We start from the raw sequence: 18258 nt of genomic DNA, 5'->3' as shown, positions 1-18258 counted from the left end.
AGAGAGGGGGAGGGAGGGAGAGGGAGGAGGAGGGAGAGGGAGAGAGGGAGGAGAGAGGGAGGGAGAGGGAGAGAGAATCTGGTCCTGCTGTGCGTCCAAACGCTGAGAAGTTGCAGAAATTGTAGCAGCTCTTGAGATGGAGAAGCGTCTCCACACATACACAAAATACACAACGCACGCACGCGTGTGCGCACACACACACACACACAGAGGCCTTGCAGTTGCAGCAGCACAAAGTGGACTGCGGTTGGAAACCCATCCAACCAGGAGTTTTTTTTGTGGGAGGTGAGACGCAGAAGTCCATCGGATGACGCACCGTTTGGAAAAGCACCAACTCCTGCAGCGCATCATCGCACCGACCCCGTCCCCCCCTGGAAGGCAGAAATCGTGAAACTGCGCCTCACTTTTTAGGCTTGCGTCATGCCGGGGAATTCACCGGACGCCGCATTTTATGCTGGGAAGCGTTTGCGGTCAAAGGAAACCAGGCCGGCAAAAGAACTCTGGTGGCTGGGCACCATTGAAAGCAGACACCGGCCAGAGCAGAGAAGGACTCAAAGATATTGTTCAAGGTTGGAGAATATGGAGAGACTTACAGATACAGATTAACAGAGTTGGAAGGGAACTTGTAGGTCATCTAGTCCAACCCATCACCCAAGCGGGAGACCCTACACCATGTCTGACAGATGGCAGTCCAGTCTCTTCTTTAATGCCCCAGGGATGAAACTCCCACAACCTCCGAAGGCAACTTCTGTTCCATCGGTTGATGGTTCTCACTGTCAGAAAAATTCTCCTTATTTCCAGGTTGAATCTCTCCTTGTTCAGTTTCCATCCATTCTTCCTTGTCTGGCCTTCAGGTGCCTTGGACCCCTTCCTCCTCCTCCTCTCTGGGGCAGCCCCTCAAATATGAGAAGATACTACCCTGTCACCCCAAGTTCTTCTCTTCCCTAGACTTGACCTACCTGCATTTCATTGATTAGACATGTGATTAACAGGAGGAGCATCCATGAAAAATGAACACCCAAGAGAGGCTGCTGGGGCAGCTCTGCCCAGAGACGCCGCTAGAAGTGGCTGACCAACCAGCCCCCCTCTATGGGAGACCTCCGTCCAAGTTCTCTAACCAGAGTCTGCTTGGACAGGAAGATTCCCACGGAGGAGCAACCAGGGAGGTTGCAGCCAGGCTGGCATTTACGAGAAGCCTGCAAGTGTGAGAAAGGCTGGCTTGAAGGTCTTTGCTGGGGAGTGGAAGAGTGGGGGAAGGGGGAAGAGAAGGAGGAGGAGAAGAAAGGTTATGAAAAATGGAGAGGGGGGGAGGAGAGGAAGTGTTATGGAAGAGGAGGGAAAGGAGAAGGAGGAGAAGAAGGGTTATGTAGCAGGAGGAGGAGGAGAAGGAGGAGGAGAACAAGAAGAGGAAGTGTTAGGAATGGGAACACTTTAATTAGTCAATGTTTTATAAAATATAAGTGAAGAGGGGGGGAATTGATTATGGAAAGCTAATAATTGTTCCCATAGAGGTATGATACTTAATTGAAAAGTAACGTGAAAAATCTTAAGACTTTAATGAATTTTAATATTGATGATGGAATTGAATTGGAATGGAATGTTGTTTTAATTATATACATTTATAATTTTTTATTTTTTATAAGAATATTGTGTGTAGTTTAAGAATGTACCAAACAGAGTCCAAATGGAAGCTATGTATTATATTGAGTGTTATAACTTTAGGGGAAAGATATAAAGGCGTCATACTCCAATCAGTGATCACAGGAGAAATTTTGTTTAATGAGAAAAGATAATAGACAATTGAAACAGGACAGACAAAAAATATAAATATAACGATTTGAATTGAGATGAAATAAATATAATAAAACTGAGGAAATTAAAAGAGGGGACAAGCTATGTACAAAATGTAAAATTGTAATAAGATATGGAATAGAATATAAAAATGAGCATGAACCTGAAAATGTGTCTGCACCAAGAAATGTAACCCGGGATTATGCTGCTTTCAAAAAAGATGTTTTAATTGTGCTTCTTTTTGTGAAAACTCAAATAAAATTTACCAAAAATAAGAAAGAAAGAATAGGAAGTGTTATGGAGGAGGAGGAAGAAGGAAAGGACAAGGGTTATATAGGAGGAGGAGGAGGAGGAGGAGGAGAGGAAGTGTTATGGAGGAGGAGCAGGAGATGGAAGGGGTGATGGTGGTGAAGGAGGAGGAGGAGGAGGAAGGAGGAGGAGGAGGAGGAGGTGGGCCTGGAGACCTCACCCCTTTCCTAAGAGGTCTGTAGGGGGTCGTGCATAAGCGCACCAACGTGCCTACCATCCCTGTCCTATTGTTTCTTTTTCTTATATGTCCCCATTTCATGTATTCATAGCTATGTTTATACTTATACCTGCTATCTTGCAAGCGATTGACAAATCCAATCCATAAAAGAAAGTGTGACCTTCCCTGGGACGTGAAACAGGCAGGCAGGGGGCTTGCTGCCTGCAGAGAGAAGGGGGCGCCTAGAGGGGGCTGTACGTGCCTGGGTGCCCTGCACAATCGGGGGGCTTGTAGGACCCCCCTGGAGGGGAAGTGGGGCAGGAGGGGCCGAACCAGGAACAAGGGCCCAGTCTTCAGGATTGGCAAACTGGGCAGAGAAGAGAATCCGGCTCGGATTCTGGGGGTGGGCAGGGCAGAAAGACCCCCCATTCTCAGAAATACCACCTGGATTCCCCCACCCCACCCCAAACAGGGACAAGCAGGCTGCTGTTTTGCAGCTAAACTTAATATTGGGGGGGGGGATCGGGCGGGGGGGGGTCACAACAAAAGCAACAGGAGTCTCCAACCTTGGCCAGCCTTAAGACTTGTGGACTTCAACTCCCAGAATTCCTCAGCCAGTGAGGTTGGAGACCCCTGCCCTAGAATATAAAGGTCATCGTCTGGGGTGGGTGGGCCGGCTTTGATTTCTCCCAAAGGCACCAACTGGATGTTTTTGTTTTTGTTTTTGTTAAAATAAAAGGCGAAAGGAAAACTTCGCACATCTCTGGGTGTGTTTTTCACACACACACGGCCAAAACCTGCTGGAATTGGGGGGGGTGCTTGGTTTAGGTGGGATTCGCACCCACACCCAGCCACCCGGAGGCCTTCAGGACCTCCGGGACAGGAGGGGAGGGGAGGGGGGGGGGGTCTCTCCAGGCCTCCCTCGACCCCTTTGCCCATCCTGATGGTGCTCAACCGCCTGAAGAAGATGCCAACCTCGGATATTCTCTGCGGCATTTAATAAAGGAGGAAGAGCTGTTTTACATAACAAGTTCGACCTCAAGCTCTTTTGAAGTCAAGCGCTCGGGGTTTTTTTTTTTCTGGGTGGGGGGGGGAAGAGGGGGAGAGCAGCTGATTTATGGGCTGGATGATTGACATCAGCAATAGAAGACAGCTCACCCTGAGAGAAAAGAGTCTTTTTTTTTTCCCTTTCCTATTTAAATCCCCATTCAATGACTGTAGATCCGATCCTATTGTATCGTTGCGCCGTTTCTTATTCTCGATTGTTTGCAAAAAGGACCGAGGATACATACAGGATGAGGGCATATAGACAGATAGATGACATGATATAGATATAGATATATAGACACGTAGGTGTTATGCTGTACTGTATATAGTAATATACTGTATATAGACAGATTTATTTTTTAAAGTCGTCTAGTCTCTCCTTCTGTTTCTGCTTCTTCTCCCTTTCTGCTCCTCTCCTCTTCCTCCTTCTCTCCCTTCCTTCCTCCTCCTCCCTTTCCTTCTCCTCCCCCTCCTTCTCCTCCCCCTCCTTCTCCTCTCCCTTCTCCCTCTCCTTCTCTTCCTCCTCCTCCTCCCTCTCCCTCTCCTCTTCCTCCTCCCTCTCCTATGATTTACATAGTGATATAGATAGGTAGGTAGATTTTCTTTTTGAAAGCTCCCTAGGCTCACTGAAAGCGAGTGGACAGCCACGCAAATCTCTAAATAAATAAATACAGAATAAGATAAATAAATACATACGGAATAGATGATTGAGGTACAGATGATATGGGTATACCAAGGATATAGATATATCTCCAGCGTTCATTTTGCGAAGCAGCTGGAACTGCATCGTGCCAATTGCCTGGACCACGCATCCTGCCCGGGGGAGGGGGAGAGTGGGGGGGGCCTCAGGGGCTGAGAGAGAGCTGTGAAGTGGCATAGAAGTCCAAGGGCTGGCACTAGGGCTCCCTTTCGTGACAGAACACCTCGCAGCGTCCTCGGAGGCTTGCAAAAACGAGTGGATGCAGAAATGGGCAGTAAGGGACCCTCCCGTGTGTGAGTGGGGGGAGGGCCTCTTCCTGGGGAAAAAAGAGCAGGGAGCAGGTGCTTCCCCAGGTCTCCATAGGTTGTAGCAACCCCTTCCTCAGCTCTCTTTGCCCTGGTTAAGAAGCCCCAGCCCCCCGCCAACTTCAAGGAAGAGTCAAATCGCTTCTTGGCAATCAATGGGGAGATCCATCTGCAAGGGGGTGAGGCAGTTGGGGGCAGTTTGAGCAATTGGTCTCCAAAGCCTGAAATTAAAAGTTGCTCTCTGAGTACCTGTTGAGGTAATTCCCCGTTAGGAGAATGAGCGCATACAGGGAGACGTATTTGAGAGAAGTGTTTGAATAATACACACACAGCACACAGATACACTGAACATTAAATGTAGGTTTTTTACTTCCAATAAAGGTTTTAAGCAAAGTTCAAAATAAGCAGTCCAAAGTCATTCACAGGTTCAGATCAGTCAGTTTTTAGTCCAGGGATAATCCAATAACAAATTCCAGTGTCAAAAACAGTTCAGTATCCGACTTACATCAAATCCAGAATACCAGTCAATTATTAAATGGAGGAACGGCAATACTCTCCGACAGAAGGAAACAGAGACTGACTCACACTCTCTTCTGAGACTTAGACTAAAACAAACCAGGTTTCTGGCTCCATCTTATGGCCGTTTCAGAAACCACACCTAATTACACTTTTATGATTCCCTTAAAGAAGCAGTATTAAAATGTCTATCCTGGTTTATATATTTCTAACCCAAATATCTGTTAGGTGACTTATATTCCTAACAGTACCTGTGTTGGTTCTGCTCAGGAGTGGAGATCAAAGGAAGGGGCCTTTTTGGTTCCTCAACTCTCCTAGGAGAGCCCACTCCACCCCATCCACTCCTCTCGTTGCAAACCCACCCATGTTGAGTTGCATTGATTTCAATACTTTAACCCATTAGGAGGTTGTCGAATTTGGTGTGTGTGTGTGCGTGTGTGTGTGGCAGGGGAAGGCTGGAGGTCACTTTTAATGTGATGCTTCTTTCTGCCTTTTTAAAAAAATTTTAAAAATAAATTTTATTAATCATATTTTCATCCTAAAAACACATTTCCACTCATTACAGCGTTTCAATATCGGTGTTCACTCACATTGACATACTTTCTAATTATGTAGGTTGCTACTATATATTACCTATTTGTTTTTTACATTCAACACAAACCAAATACTTACAAACTTACAAACTGTATTTATTTTAACTTACTATAGCTTCTACATACCCTTCATCTATGGGCTTTGCATCTACCTTTTAACCAATTGTACCATAAATTCCAAATCTCATAGTACTCCATTTCTTCTCAACCCTTTAATTCCACCGATAACCTATCCATCTCTGCACATTCTAAAACCATTTTTTTAATTATCATTATATCAGAAGGAGTATTGTCTTGTTTCCAGTTCTGGACAAAGGCAATTCTGGATGCAGTTATTATATGAAGCATTATGTGTTGGAATTATTTTACAAATATTATATTCTTTCTGCCTTTTTAAGTGTCACTCGGGGGAAATATGGTCTCTGGGTGCTCAGCCCGGCATCTCATTTCTGATCCAGGTTTGTCCTACGATGCGTGTCTGTGTCTGGGAAAGAACCGGCCCGGTTCATAAGCGCACCAATCGTGCCTACCGTCCCTGTCCTATTGTTTCTTTTCATTTTTCTTATATGTATCCATCTCATGTATTCATAACTATGTTTATACTTATACCTGTTATCTTGTAAGCGATTGACAAATCAAATAAAAAAAATAAAGTAAATCTTTCCTTCGGCTGCAAAATAATCCGCTGTACAAATAAGCAGCCCTCCAGCGTCACCGTTCTGGAATTGCCTTGGCAGGAAATGAGGGGCTTTGCAAACCACAAGGGTATTTCGCACTTGAGAGTTCACCTCCGTGAGTCCCCCACGCCTGGCACACCCCTGGCCCCTCCTTTCCAGGGCTGAACCGAGGACCAGCGTGCAACAGAGGAGGCTCCAACATATCCCCCGCCCCCTTTAGAAAGACACTTAGGAATGGACAGAATTGAGAAATCAGAAAGGGGGAAAATACTATTATGTATGTCTTATGTTTAATATATTATTATACTAGCTGGATACCCGTGCTTCATTATGAAACTCTGTGGTGGGGCTTAGTTTTTGGGGAGGAAAATAAGGAGAGAAAAAATCTGTCTCTGCCTACCAGCATCCATCGGTTTTCATCTGGCTAGCGTCCTGTCAGTGTGGGAGAGAGTTGAGGGCTGTTTGGAAACTGAAAGAGTATTTGCTATGTGAGCAAGGAGGAGACAGCAAAGAGCCTGGGCGTGGCTTAGCTCAACTGTTCTGGACTAAAGCTGCTGGGTGCTGTTGTGAAACTGAAACTGAAACTCTTCTGCTTGTATTTTGTATTTAGAACAGATTTCTTTCCAGGTGGGGAGAGGGAGCAGAACTCCTTAGCATCAGAGCGTGTTAATAATAATAATATAGAAAATGCTCTGAATGTTCTGATGGTCATTTCGCAAAATCCTTTCTTAGTGAGCCCCTAGAAGCCAAGAGGAACCTATGGGCCAAATTTCAAGTTTGTAGGCTTGACGGTTCTGGAGATTTTGTGAAGATGCGTGAGGGGTATTTCGCTTTTAGATAGATAAGATAAATATAGATGGGTTAAATTAACCCAGACAATACGCTGTTCATCAAGCACTTCTGTATGTTAAGAAAAATATATCAATAAACTGTTGTTGTTTTTTTTAAAAAAAGGAATGGACAGACTTTGTTTATTCTGAAGTGTTTTTTGGGTCAATCTCTCCAGATTTGGGAGGGATCCCTTCTTCCTATCTTTGAATGCAGGATCTCCTGAACGGATCTGTCCCTTTTTTTAGGCTGCTTGCCCACCCCCTCAAGCCTCTCGCCTCTTCCCTGCCCGCCCACCCGCGGCACTTCACCCCTGGCATGTGTTGAACTCAGGCCCTAACAGTCTGAGCGGTGAGTCCTCGCCCAGCTGCAGTGTTCCTGACTCTGCTGAGGCCTGAAACGGATTCCCACAAGCGATTTAAGTCTTCTAACAACCCACCTTCTTCCTTTCGGCAGGCTGCAGGGTCTAGGTAGGGTGTCAAGCAAGTAGCGTTAAGCCTGGAGGACTTAACTCCCAGAATTCCCAGCCAGCTTTGCTGGCTGGGGAATTCTGGGAGTTGAAGTCCTCCAGGCTTAACGTTACCAAGGTTGGACACCCCTGATCTAGGCCAACTCCTCAGCAAAGGGTTTATTTGTTTGGGAACGACATTCTGTGTGAACAGAACCACCCAGCGAATCCAGCCAATATATAATGTCCCCCCTGCCCAGAATATCCGGGGGCTGCTCTCTCCCCAACCCAGGCGTGGTCAGCAAAAGGCAAGTTTTGGCAGAGTCCTTCACTTCAGGCCAGCTAGGATTGTGGCTACGGACAGAATATCTGTAGCTCGGGGTTCAACTGTGGGGTCCCTGGCGCTCTCTGAGCTTGGGGGTTTTCTTACCCAAGTAGGGAACATCATCAGTGCTAGAAAGGAGCGGGGTTTGTAGAGAAGAGGAGGAGGAGGGAGGAAGAGGAGAACTGAGAGGTCCTTGGTGTTTTCTATTCTTGGAGGGGTTGTTTTTTTTGTAGATGTTTCCTGACCCAACTAGGGAACATCATCAGTGCTAGAAGGGACAAGGAGCAGAAGGAGCAGGAGCAGGAAGGAAAGGAGAAGGAGAAAAAAAGGAGAAGAAGGATTGAATGTCTATAAGCTCAGGGTCGAATTGTGGGGTCCTTGGTTGTGGTGCTCTCTTGCAGATATTTCATGACCCAACTAGAGAACATCATCAGCGGTGGAAGGAGCGGAAGAAGTTTGCAGAGGGGGAGGGGGGAGGACTGTGGGGTCATTGATGCTCTCTGAGTTTGGGTTTTTTTCCCCCTGCAGGCATTTCATGACCCAACTAGGTGACCTCATCAGGGCTAGGGGTTAGGGTTAAGGTTATGGACGACAGGCCAAAGGAACCCAACCCTTAGAACCACAGCCAGCTTCTATTCCACCTCCTCAATTCTCCTCTCCTGGCCCCCTTCTCCACGGACCAGCAAACCCCCGAAGGACCAAACCCCAGTCAGCTAAACACCCGCCGGTTCGTTTCCAGCCGAGACGACGTTTCCTTTCCTTCCGGGATACCAATAAGCAAATAAAGCAAGCAAATAAATAAATAAGCCATAAGCTCCGGATAAACATCCCAGTTACTCCACACCCTTCGTGGCCTCCGTTCAATCTAACGGTGCTGCCGCCGCGATGGAGCGAGACTGGCTGCAGGAGCGCCGGGCGACGGAGGCGTTGCAACGTCTGGGCGCTCCTCGCCGCCCCCTGCCCAAGCCGAACTGCCCTCCCTCCTCCTCTCTAAACAGCCCCCAAGAAAGGGCTCTCCAGCGGGTACCGAAGAAGGGAAGGCCGGGAGGGTCCCGGAGGAGCCCCCGAAAAGTTGGCGCGTCGCAGGAGGTCCCCGCGGCCTGCAGGACAGGACAAGGATGCGAATGTCGCCAGAGGATTTCGCCGGATTTCGCCAGAGAAACGTGGGTTGCAAGAGGCGGAGGTTGGGCGCTCTGCCCTCTCGCCCGCCCGCCCGCCCGCCCTCCTGGCCTCGGAGGCTTATGCAACCCCTGGGACCCTCGGGGAGGGGTGAGAGGGGCTAAGCGACCCACCAGTTGCTAATCCGGCTTCCTTCGCTGCCAGCGGGCTCTCCTATGCAAAGGGGGCGAAGACCAGAGGAAGCCAACAAGGGATGGGGAGGAAGAGGATGGGTGGGTGGCGGCACCCAAGCGCACAGCCCGTCGGTTCTGCTCCTCCGTTTCAGGCCAGCCTCGTCCCCTTCCCGTCGCTCTTGTCCCGAAAGAAACGCCGGGCACAAATGACCACATTCTCACACAGTAGAAGAAGAAGAAGAAGAAGGGAAAAAGTCCCACCCCGGTTTTGTTTGGGGGGAAGAAGCACCTGGAAAGAGGGTCAAGCGAGGAGGTCTCCCCGCCGACCCTCGCCCAAAGCTCCTGGTAGCCCAGAGGGTCTTTGTTGGCAAAGCCCCCCCCCCCAATCTCTCTGGAGCCGCCCTACCCAGGCCCTTCGCCCACGAGGCGCCTAAAGGCCGGGGAAGGTGGGCGGTGGGCAAAAGGGCTGGGCAGACCAGCCGGTCCTGGAAGGGGGCATCCGAGGCGCTTGCCTTGCCTGGGGGGGGGACCGGGGAAATGGGGAATAACCCCCACCCCCTTTAACGTTCGCACACAAAGAAGGGAAGAGGTCTTCAGCGACCCGGGGAAGGGAGGGAGGGAGGGAGGGAGGGGACGGTCGGAAAATCGGGCGGGGACACCCAGCCCCTCCAGGCAGGAACCGGGGCTGATCTTCCCGAGACAGCGCAGAGGGGCGAGGGTCGCTTGCCGACCACCCCTCCCCAAGCAGCACCTGCCTCGTTCCTGGTGTGTCTCCCCACCCCCGCAAACTCTTCCTGGGAGGGAGCCACCTTGCAAGGGACCCTAGCAGCCCCGGCCGCTCTCGAAGACAAAGCGAGGGAGGGGGAGCGCTTCTCCCTCCCCGCGTCCCCCACCCCGGGTGACACGGCCCGCTCCCTCCCCGGCAGCACGACGGAGCCTCTTTCTCGGCCGCAGCCGAGTCCCGAGAGATCCCGGCCAACTCAGCCAACGGACGGACGGACGGACGGCCTTAGCCGACGGGGCGCAACACCCCCCCCGCCCCCACGAGACACGGGGCGCGCGCCAAGCCAGGCTGTCTTCCGCGGCACCCGGGCGCCCCCACCCGCCCGCGTGGAGCAGCCGAGAGCTCAGCCCACCCGGTGGCGAAACCTCCCCAGGGGCTGGGAGGGCCCCTGGCAAGGATCCCAGGCACGGTGGGGGACGGGGGACCCCTGGGAATGGGGAGCCGGGCCACGCATGACAGCCGGCCGGGGAACGATCGTGGAGAAGGGGGAGACCCACCGACCCACCCCTTGCTTTCACAGCCCTCCTACCCCCCCGCCCCGCTCCCGACTCACCGTTGCCCGAGATCTGGTTCTCCCACTGCGAAGGGGGTCGCGAAGCGGCGCCGAGCTGCAGGTAGAGCCCCAGCGAGTGGCAGAGCGCCAGGGTCAGGCCGAAGGCGCCCCCATCCTGCTCCCCTGTCGGGCCGCCTCTCACATCCGGGGTGGTGGGGAGCCGAGCCGAGCAGCCGCCGCCGCCGCCGCCGCCTGCTCCTCCGCTCGCCAGCCCGAGACTGCGGGACTCTTCCCTACGGCGGAGGGCGCCGCCGTGCCGCGGCTGTCACTCTCTCGCTCTCCCTCGCTCTCCCACGCGCGCGCGCTCCCGGCTCTCTTGCGCGCCGGCGGAGGGATCCGGAGCAGAGCTTGATTGATCGCGAAAGTTTCTCCGAGGGGACCTTTCCAAAGCCCCGGCGGGCGGGCGGGCGGAGGAGGGGGCTGCCTGCCTGCCCGTGGGCGGAGGGGTGGGGGCAGAGCGGGCACGCGAAGCCCGGGACCGAGCAGGCAGGCGGGCAGCGTCTCCTCCCCGTCCTCCCTTTTGGAAGGGGGGCGCGAGTGGGGTTTTCCAGTCGGCGAATGGAGGGGGCGGGCTGAATCTGGCTCCCCACTTTCCAGCAAGGGGTGGGAGGGCTGCCCCCACCCCTTTTTTCCCCGCGGGACCCCGCGTGCCACCCTCCCCCCCGGCTCAGTCTCTCCCGCGGGGTGGGGTGGAGGTAAGAGAAGAAACGCTCCTTCTCGGGCGCCCGTTGTTCTGCTGGCGCCCGCGGGCGCCGCTTTGGCTCTGGAGCCCGTTGCTGGGCACGCGCGCCCGGCCACGAGCCTGGCTGAGCTGCGCGCCCCCCCCCAGTCTGCGCCCGGGCAGCCGTTAAGCGAAGCGCCTTCGCGGTCGCCTCGCCATCCTGGACGGACTCGCCAGTTCAGCACCTCGCCCGCGGACAGCGCCCTCCCGCCTCGACCCGGCTGCGTTCCCACGGCGGCTGTGCGGAACCCGTGACTGCACTCAGCAGCTCTCTTAGGACTGCGGGACAGCCTGAGCCCAGCCCCCCCCCCCCCTCTTCCTGGCTTGACTTCCCCTGAAGCCCCACAAGGTCAAACTCTAAGCCAAGATCGCCTGGGGTAACGTGGGAATGGGCCACGGGTGGAAGGGAACCCTCCCTGTAGCTAAGAGTTGCTACTGCTAAAAATGGGCCTCCACGTTTTTCTCCAGCGGCGATTGGTATTCATAGCCCAAATTACGCCAGGCCCAAATTCTGCCTGTGGGCCGGATGGATGATCTCTCTTCACCCTGTCTGGGGTTTCTGTGGGGATGGCCTTCCCTTGCATCAGGCAGCCTGGGGAGTTTCTCTGTGACCCTGCACCACCCCCCCCCATCAGAGAAACCCCGGCAGGGTGGAGAGAGATCCTCCATCTGCCTGAGGCCAAATTTTAGCCTGGCATCAAATTGGGCTATAAATGTACAGTTGGTAGGAGTAGCTGGGTAGTAGGAGCCCAGTTGGGTCATGAAACATCTGCAAGAAAACAACAAAGCTCAAAGGACACCAAAATCCTCCTCCTCTTTCCCTCCTCCTCCTCCTCTTCCTCCTCCTCCTTGCAAACTTACTCTCTTATCTCTAAATAGTTTGATCTGGAGCAGCTGTGAGGATCCCCCTGGAGAAAGGCAGAGCCAGTCCTGGATGGGGTGTGTGTGTGCTGTCAATCAGTGGTCTCTGCACACACACACACCCCAAAAAAATGTCAGGGTTGTCTAGTCTGGCTAGTCTAGGGAAGAGAAGGACCAGGGGAGACAGGATAAAAGCCTTCCAATATTTGAGGGGCTGCCCCAGAGAGGAGGAGGAAGGGGTCAATCTATTCTCCAAAGCACCTTTGAAGGCCAGACAAGGAAGAATGGATGGAAATGGAACAAGGAGAGATTCAACCTGGAAATAAGGAGAAACTTTCTGATGGGGAGAACAATCAAAGAAAGAGATTCTGACTGACGAAAATGGGATTAGGAAAATATGAGAATGTGCAGAAATGAACAGATTAAGACTTGCAATTAAAGAGAAGGAGCAAACTGAACTTTATAAGATATGGGAACTATTTTATTGATGGCTAGAGGAAAAACATGAAAGCAAGAAATAGCTAATAGAGTAGTGAAAGAAGGGAAATATCTTAATAGAATTAAACATGGTAAGGATTGTTATAATGATAGATACTGAATTGAATTGAATTTTTTATTGTCATTGTATGTATACACATACAACGAAATTCACATAACACCCAGAGACCAGACTCAACATGCACACACACATGACAATCCCCAAACACGCACACACACACCCGCCAAAATTCCCCGCCTCCTAAAAAACACACAAGCCTCCACACCACAGACCAAGTAATACCGTCCAACAGTTAACTGATGGTGGTCCTTAAGTTCATTGTTAAGTACAATTATAGCTCTGGGATAAAAACTGTTCAGAAAACTCGTGTGGTCCGAGTTTTAATTGTTCTATATCTCCTGCCAGAAGGCAACAGCTTCAGAAAGATTGTGAGCAGGATGGGAAGAGTCTCTGAGAATGTTGTGCGACTTCCTCAAACAGCGAGAGGCAAAGATGTCGTGCAGGGCTGGTAGCTGGAGCCTGATTGATATTCTGGGCAGTTTGAATGATTCTCTGTAGAGCCTTTTTTTGTCCGCTGCACAGCTGCTGCTCCCTATATATTACATAGATATATTATACATACTATACTATAAGTGACGACCTAAACATGTTATTGTTACAGTGTAAGAGATCTTATGTCGATGAATAGCAAGATAACAACAAAGAACTGATATCAATGTAATGAATACGATAGTAATTTTGATTATTGTCGCACAAGGGATCTGACCCCAGACGATACACCGTTAAATGGAAGACGAATTGTTTGTACTAGTAAATTTTTTTTAAAAAAACTGATTTTTTTTAAAAAGCGTCCCTCTCCTCAGGAGGAAGTCTGCTCAAAGGGAGACCCCCTTTCTGGGTCTCCGAGAGTGGCTGGAAGAGGCTGTCAAGGCAGGCACCGTCGGAGTCTGTCCTGGGCATCAGAGCTCCTCGGCCACTAGGAAGGCCAGCCTTTGCCCATCTATCCCCAACAGGCCACGAGGGAGGGCCAGCCAACCCCCCCAACCCCAATTATTCAGCCTGGGTGAGAAAGAACCGAGGAGGGTTAATTGGGGAGGGGGAGAGGCTGGCTTTCGTTTTTATTTTTATTTATTTATTTGATTTGCCAATTGTTTACAAGACAATAAGTATAAATGTATACATAGTTGTGAATACATGAAATGGTTACATATAAGAAAAATAAAGAATAAGAGAAACAATAGGACAGGGACGGTAGGCACGTTGGTGCGCTTTATGCACGCCCCCTACAGACCTCTTAGGAAAGGGGTGAGGTCAATAGTAGACAGTCTAAGGTTAAAGTTTTTGGGGTTTGGGGAAGAAACTACAGAGTCGGGTAGAGTATTCCAGACATTGACCACTCTATTGCTGAAGTCGTATTTCCTGCAATCAAGTTTGGTGCGGTTTACTTTGAGTTTGTATCTATTGTGTGCTCTTGTGTTGTTATGGTTGAAGCTGAAGTATTCATTGACAGGTAGGACATTGCAATGTATGATTTTGTATACCATGCTTAAGTCAGACCGAAGACGGCGTAATTCAAGGTTTTCTAGTTCTAGAATTTCAAGTCTGGTGGCATAAGGTATTCTACAGCGAGTAGAGGAGTGGAGAACTCTTCTTGTGAAATATTTCTGGACTTTCTCAATTGTGCTAATATCAGATACGTAGTGTGGATTCCAGACTGATGAACTGTATTCGAGTATTGGTCTAGCAAATGTTTTGTATGCTCTGGTTAGTAGTGTGATATTACCAGAGAAAAAGCTACGTAGGATTAGGTTAACAACTCTTAATGCCTTTTTGGCTATGTAGTTACAGTGGGCTCTAGCACTTAGATCATTAGAGGTGAGTATTCCAAGGTCCTTGACAGAGCTTGGATCATCAACAAGATCTTGACTATTCAGCTTGTATTTTATTTTCTGATTCTTTTTGCCAATATGTAAGACAGAGCATTTATTTGTTGAGATTTGAAGTTGCCATTTGTTTGACCATTCGGATACATAGTCAAGATCTTTTGTAGGGTAGCAGTATTGTCTGTGGTATTGAACAGCTTTACATCATCAGCGAAGAGAACGCAATTGCTCTTAATATGATCACAGAGGTCGTTTATGTAGAGTATGAAGAGAGTTGGTCCTAGAACCCTTGGGGGACACCACTGTTGACAGGTACAGAATTTGATAGGATGCTCCCAATTTTGACCATTTGTTGTCTGTTTGACAGGAATGCTTCTATCCAGTTATTCAGTTGTCCAGAGATACCATAGGATTTTATTTTTAGGAGTAGTTTGTCGTGTACCACTGAATCAAAGGCTTTACAGTTCCAGGGATGGTTTTTCTTCCTGCCCTAGAGAGTGCCATGTCTCGCCTTGGCAGCGCTGTCAGAAGCAACTGCTCTGAGATCGGCTCTTTTAATCCAGAATCAATAGCAAATTTCATTTAAAAATAAATTAAAGCCAGCATTGGAAATCCTTCACCGTGTGAGGGGAGGGAGGGGGAAGCTGTGTGTGGCGGCCTTCACTCATCCATCACTGCCAGGGGGGAGGGGAGGGAGAGGCATTTACACCGATTGGCTCTTAACCCCGGCCAGTTTGGGGCAAGAGGCAGCGCAGTGGGCGCCAACCCCATGTCAGGGTCCCCAGATAAAAAAAAAGAAAACCTTTATCTTTTAACACAGAAGGGGAGGTCCGTCTCCTGGCACAAGGCAACATTTTGCAGGCTTGCCGAGAAGGATCTCCACAGACTGGAGCAAGCCTGGCCAACAACATGAAATTTAACGTGGAGAAAAGCCAGGAAGGAAAAACTAAAAGATACAAGTCCAGATCAAAAAAGAGCAACTGCGAGAGGGACCTTGGAGTCCTCGGGGATGATCCCTTCAACAGGAGCCAGCCGTGTGCGGTGGCAGACAAAAAAGCGAGTGCAAATCTTGGCTGCGTAAACAGAGTTCAATTCACGTGAAGTGTCAGTTCCGCTTTGTAACGCCTGATAGTAAGAAGATTCCACGCCTGGAATCCTGCAACCAGTTTGGGTCAACCCACATTCCCAAAAAAGAGGTTGAGACTTTGGAAGAAGTGCAGAGAAGGGAAAGCGGGAGGATGAAAGGCCTGGAGGCTCCAATCTATGGAGAACAGTTGCAGGATTTGGGGATGTCCGTTTCATGACAAGGAGGACTAGGGGAGACACAGGGAGCAGCCTTCCAGGATTTGAGGGGCTTCCCCAAAGAAGAGGGCGGCGGGGGGGATCAACCTGTCCTCCAAAGCACCAGAAGGGAAGATAAGAAACAAGGGATGGAAACTCATCAAAAAGAGAAGCAACTTGGAATTAAGGAGGGATTTCCTGACAGGGAGGACAATTAATTGGTGGAAACACAAGTTGCTTCCAGAGGTTGGGGGGGGGATCACTGGAGGCTTTTAAGAAGAGGCTGGACAGCTGCTTGTCTGAAATGGTCTCGGGTCTCCTGCTTGAGCGGGGGTGTTGGACTAGATGACCTCCAAGGCCCCTTCCAGCCCTATTTATTCCATTTTTCCTCCTTAGTTTCCCATTATTTTCACTCTCCTTGTGTTTTGTCTTCTGATCAACTCACAAACCTTCCAGTCCGTTCCAGCTCTATTCCGAACGGAGAGATCTCCTAGGAGGGGGCCGAGGCACGTGGCTTCTTCGGGGTCCCGTGAGTGACAGGCAGCTTCTCCCTAGCTGCAAATCCGGCTTCCGAAGGTTTCTCGGAAAAAGTTTGCTGGAAGCTGCTGGGTGGTTGAAACCCGTCTCATGGGCAGGCGATTCCCGGCTGGCCCAGGGGCCGGGCAGGGCATGGATGGTGCCCCCTCACGGCGCCTGGCCCTGCTGCTGCTTGGAGGCAGCCGGGAGGCAATAGGGGCCCCAGGAAGCTCCTTAGGGGCAGCGTTTATTTCCATCTTCTAATATTTCAACCTGTGGTCCCTGACCTGAATTCAGCTGCTCAATTCTACTGAGTCCCAAGTAGCATCATGAGGCATGGAAGCCAGTTGGGTGGCTTTGGGCCAATCACCAGGAGACGGGGAGTTCTAGTCCCATCTTAGGCATGGAAGCCAGCTGGATGGCTTTGGGCCAATCCCCAGGAGACGGTGAGTTCTAGTCCCGCCTTAGGCATGGAAGCCAGCTGGGTGACTTTGGGCCAATCACCAGGAGACGGGGAGTTCTAGTCCCGCCTTAGGCAGGAAAGCCAGCTGGGTGACTTTGGGCCAATCACCAGGAGACGGGGAGTTCTAGTCCCGCCTTAGGCAGGAAAGCCAGCTGGGTGACTTTGGGCCAATCACCAGGAGACGGGAGTTCTAGTCCCGCCTTAGGCAGGAAAGCCGGCTGGATGGCTTTGGGCCAATCACCAGGAGACGGGGAGTTCTAGTCCCGCCTTAGGCAGGAAAGCCGGCTGGGTGGCTTTGGGCCAATCACCAGGAGACGGGGAGTTCTAGTCCCATCTTAGGCAGGAAAGCCGGCTGGATGGCTTTGGGCCAATCACCAGGAGACGGGGAGTTCTAGTCCCGCCTTAGGCAGGAAAGACGGCTGGGTGGCTTTGGGCCAATCACCAGGAGACGGGGAGTTCTAGTCCCGCCTTAGGCAGGAAAGACGGCTGGGTGGCTTTGGGCCAATCACCAGGAGACGGTGAGTTCTAGTCCCGCCTTAGGCATGAAAGCCAGCTGGATAACTTTGGGCCAATCACCAGGAGACGGGGAGTTCTAGTCCCATCTTAGGCATGAAAGACGGCTGGGTGTCCTTGGGCTAGAAAACTGCTAAGGTTCCCTCAGTCCCTCTCTCTCAGCACACCCACCTCACAGGGTTGTTGTCGTGGGGAAAAACACAGGGAGTCCTTAACTGACAACCATTCTGTCAGCCTTGGATGCCATATTAGTGACCGTTTTAAGTTATAACAGCGCTGAAAAAAAAAGCAACTTAAGTCTGGTCCTCACACAACTGTCGCAGCTTCCCCACGTCATCATCCTTCTGACGTTCTGCCTTTACGACCGGAGATCCCGTGATCCCCGTTGGTGACCCTCCCAACCGACTTCCAACAATGGGGGAAGCCGGATTCGCTTAACCACCACATGATTCACTTAATGGCGGGGATTCGTTTAACAACTGTGGCCAAAAGGTCATTACATGGAGTATGTCCCGCTTAGCAATCCCCTTGCTTAGCCGTGAATATTGCAGTCCGGATTGTTCTCATAAATCAGGGGCAAATAAAAGGAGGTTGGGTGTCTCCTTTTGAACCCAGAGCAGCCAAGAAGATCCGCCCTTGATGTGGGCCAGCAATGCACGATGCCACACAGAGCTCTGAGCAATGTTCACTTCCCTGGTCAGGAAAGTCGGCAGCACGTGGTCGAAAAAGTCAGCAGGACAGTGTCCCCAATGGTTAGATCGAAGCTTTGGCCCCTAGAAGAGAGAAATGCGCCTTTGGCAAATGCTCCATGCGCTCAGGAGGAGCCATGGGGCCTGTAGGAGGCTAAAACACACCAAGAATGGTTGCAAGAACTGGATATGGCCAGTCTAGAGAAGAGAAGCACTGGGAGGGGGGATGACATGATGGCGTCTTCCAGTATTTGAGGGTCTGCCATGAAGAACAGGAGGGGCTCAACTTATTCTCCAAGATCCCCGGAGGGCAGGACAAGAAACAATGGATGGAAACGGATCAAGGAGAGAAGCAACCTGGGAATACAAAGAAACTTCCTAAAATGAGGACAATTAACCAGTGGAACTGCTTGCCACCAGAAGTCGTGGGTGCTTCATCATTGGAGGTTTAGGGAGCTTCTCAGCCCTCCAGGTCACGGTTGTCCCAAAGGTGCTTTTTCAAGAGGC

General features: G+C 50.8%; 1 protein-coding gene across 1 annotated transcript in view; it reads right to left on the bottom strand.

Moving 5' to 3' along the window:
• Window positions 1-10580, bottom strand: part of VSTM2L (V-set and transmembrane domain containing 2 like) — an 80328-nt gene extending 69748 nt beyond the window's left edge. The window contains 1 exon segment of the mRNA XM_087959077.1: window positions 10326-10580. The gene's annotated coding sequence lies outside the window, so the exon portion shown is untranslated.
• Window positions 10581-18258: the final 7678 nt, after the last annotated feature.

This window comes from Notechis scutatus, chromosome 3 (assembly GCF_049901735.1).
Source record: "Notechis scutatus isolate UNSWTSFEM ecotype Mainland chromosome 3, rNotScu1.2, whole genome shotgun sequence".
Lineage (NCBI taxonomy): Eukaryota > Metazoa > Chordata > Lepidosauria > Squamata > Elapidae > Notechis > Notechis scutatus.
The sequence above is the reverse complement of the archived record's forward strand: the minus strand, read 5'-3'. Positions and strand labels throughout refer to the sequence as shown.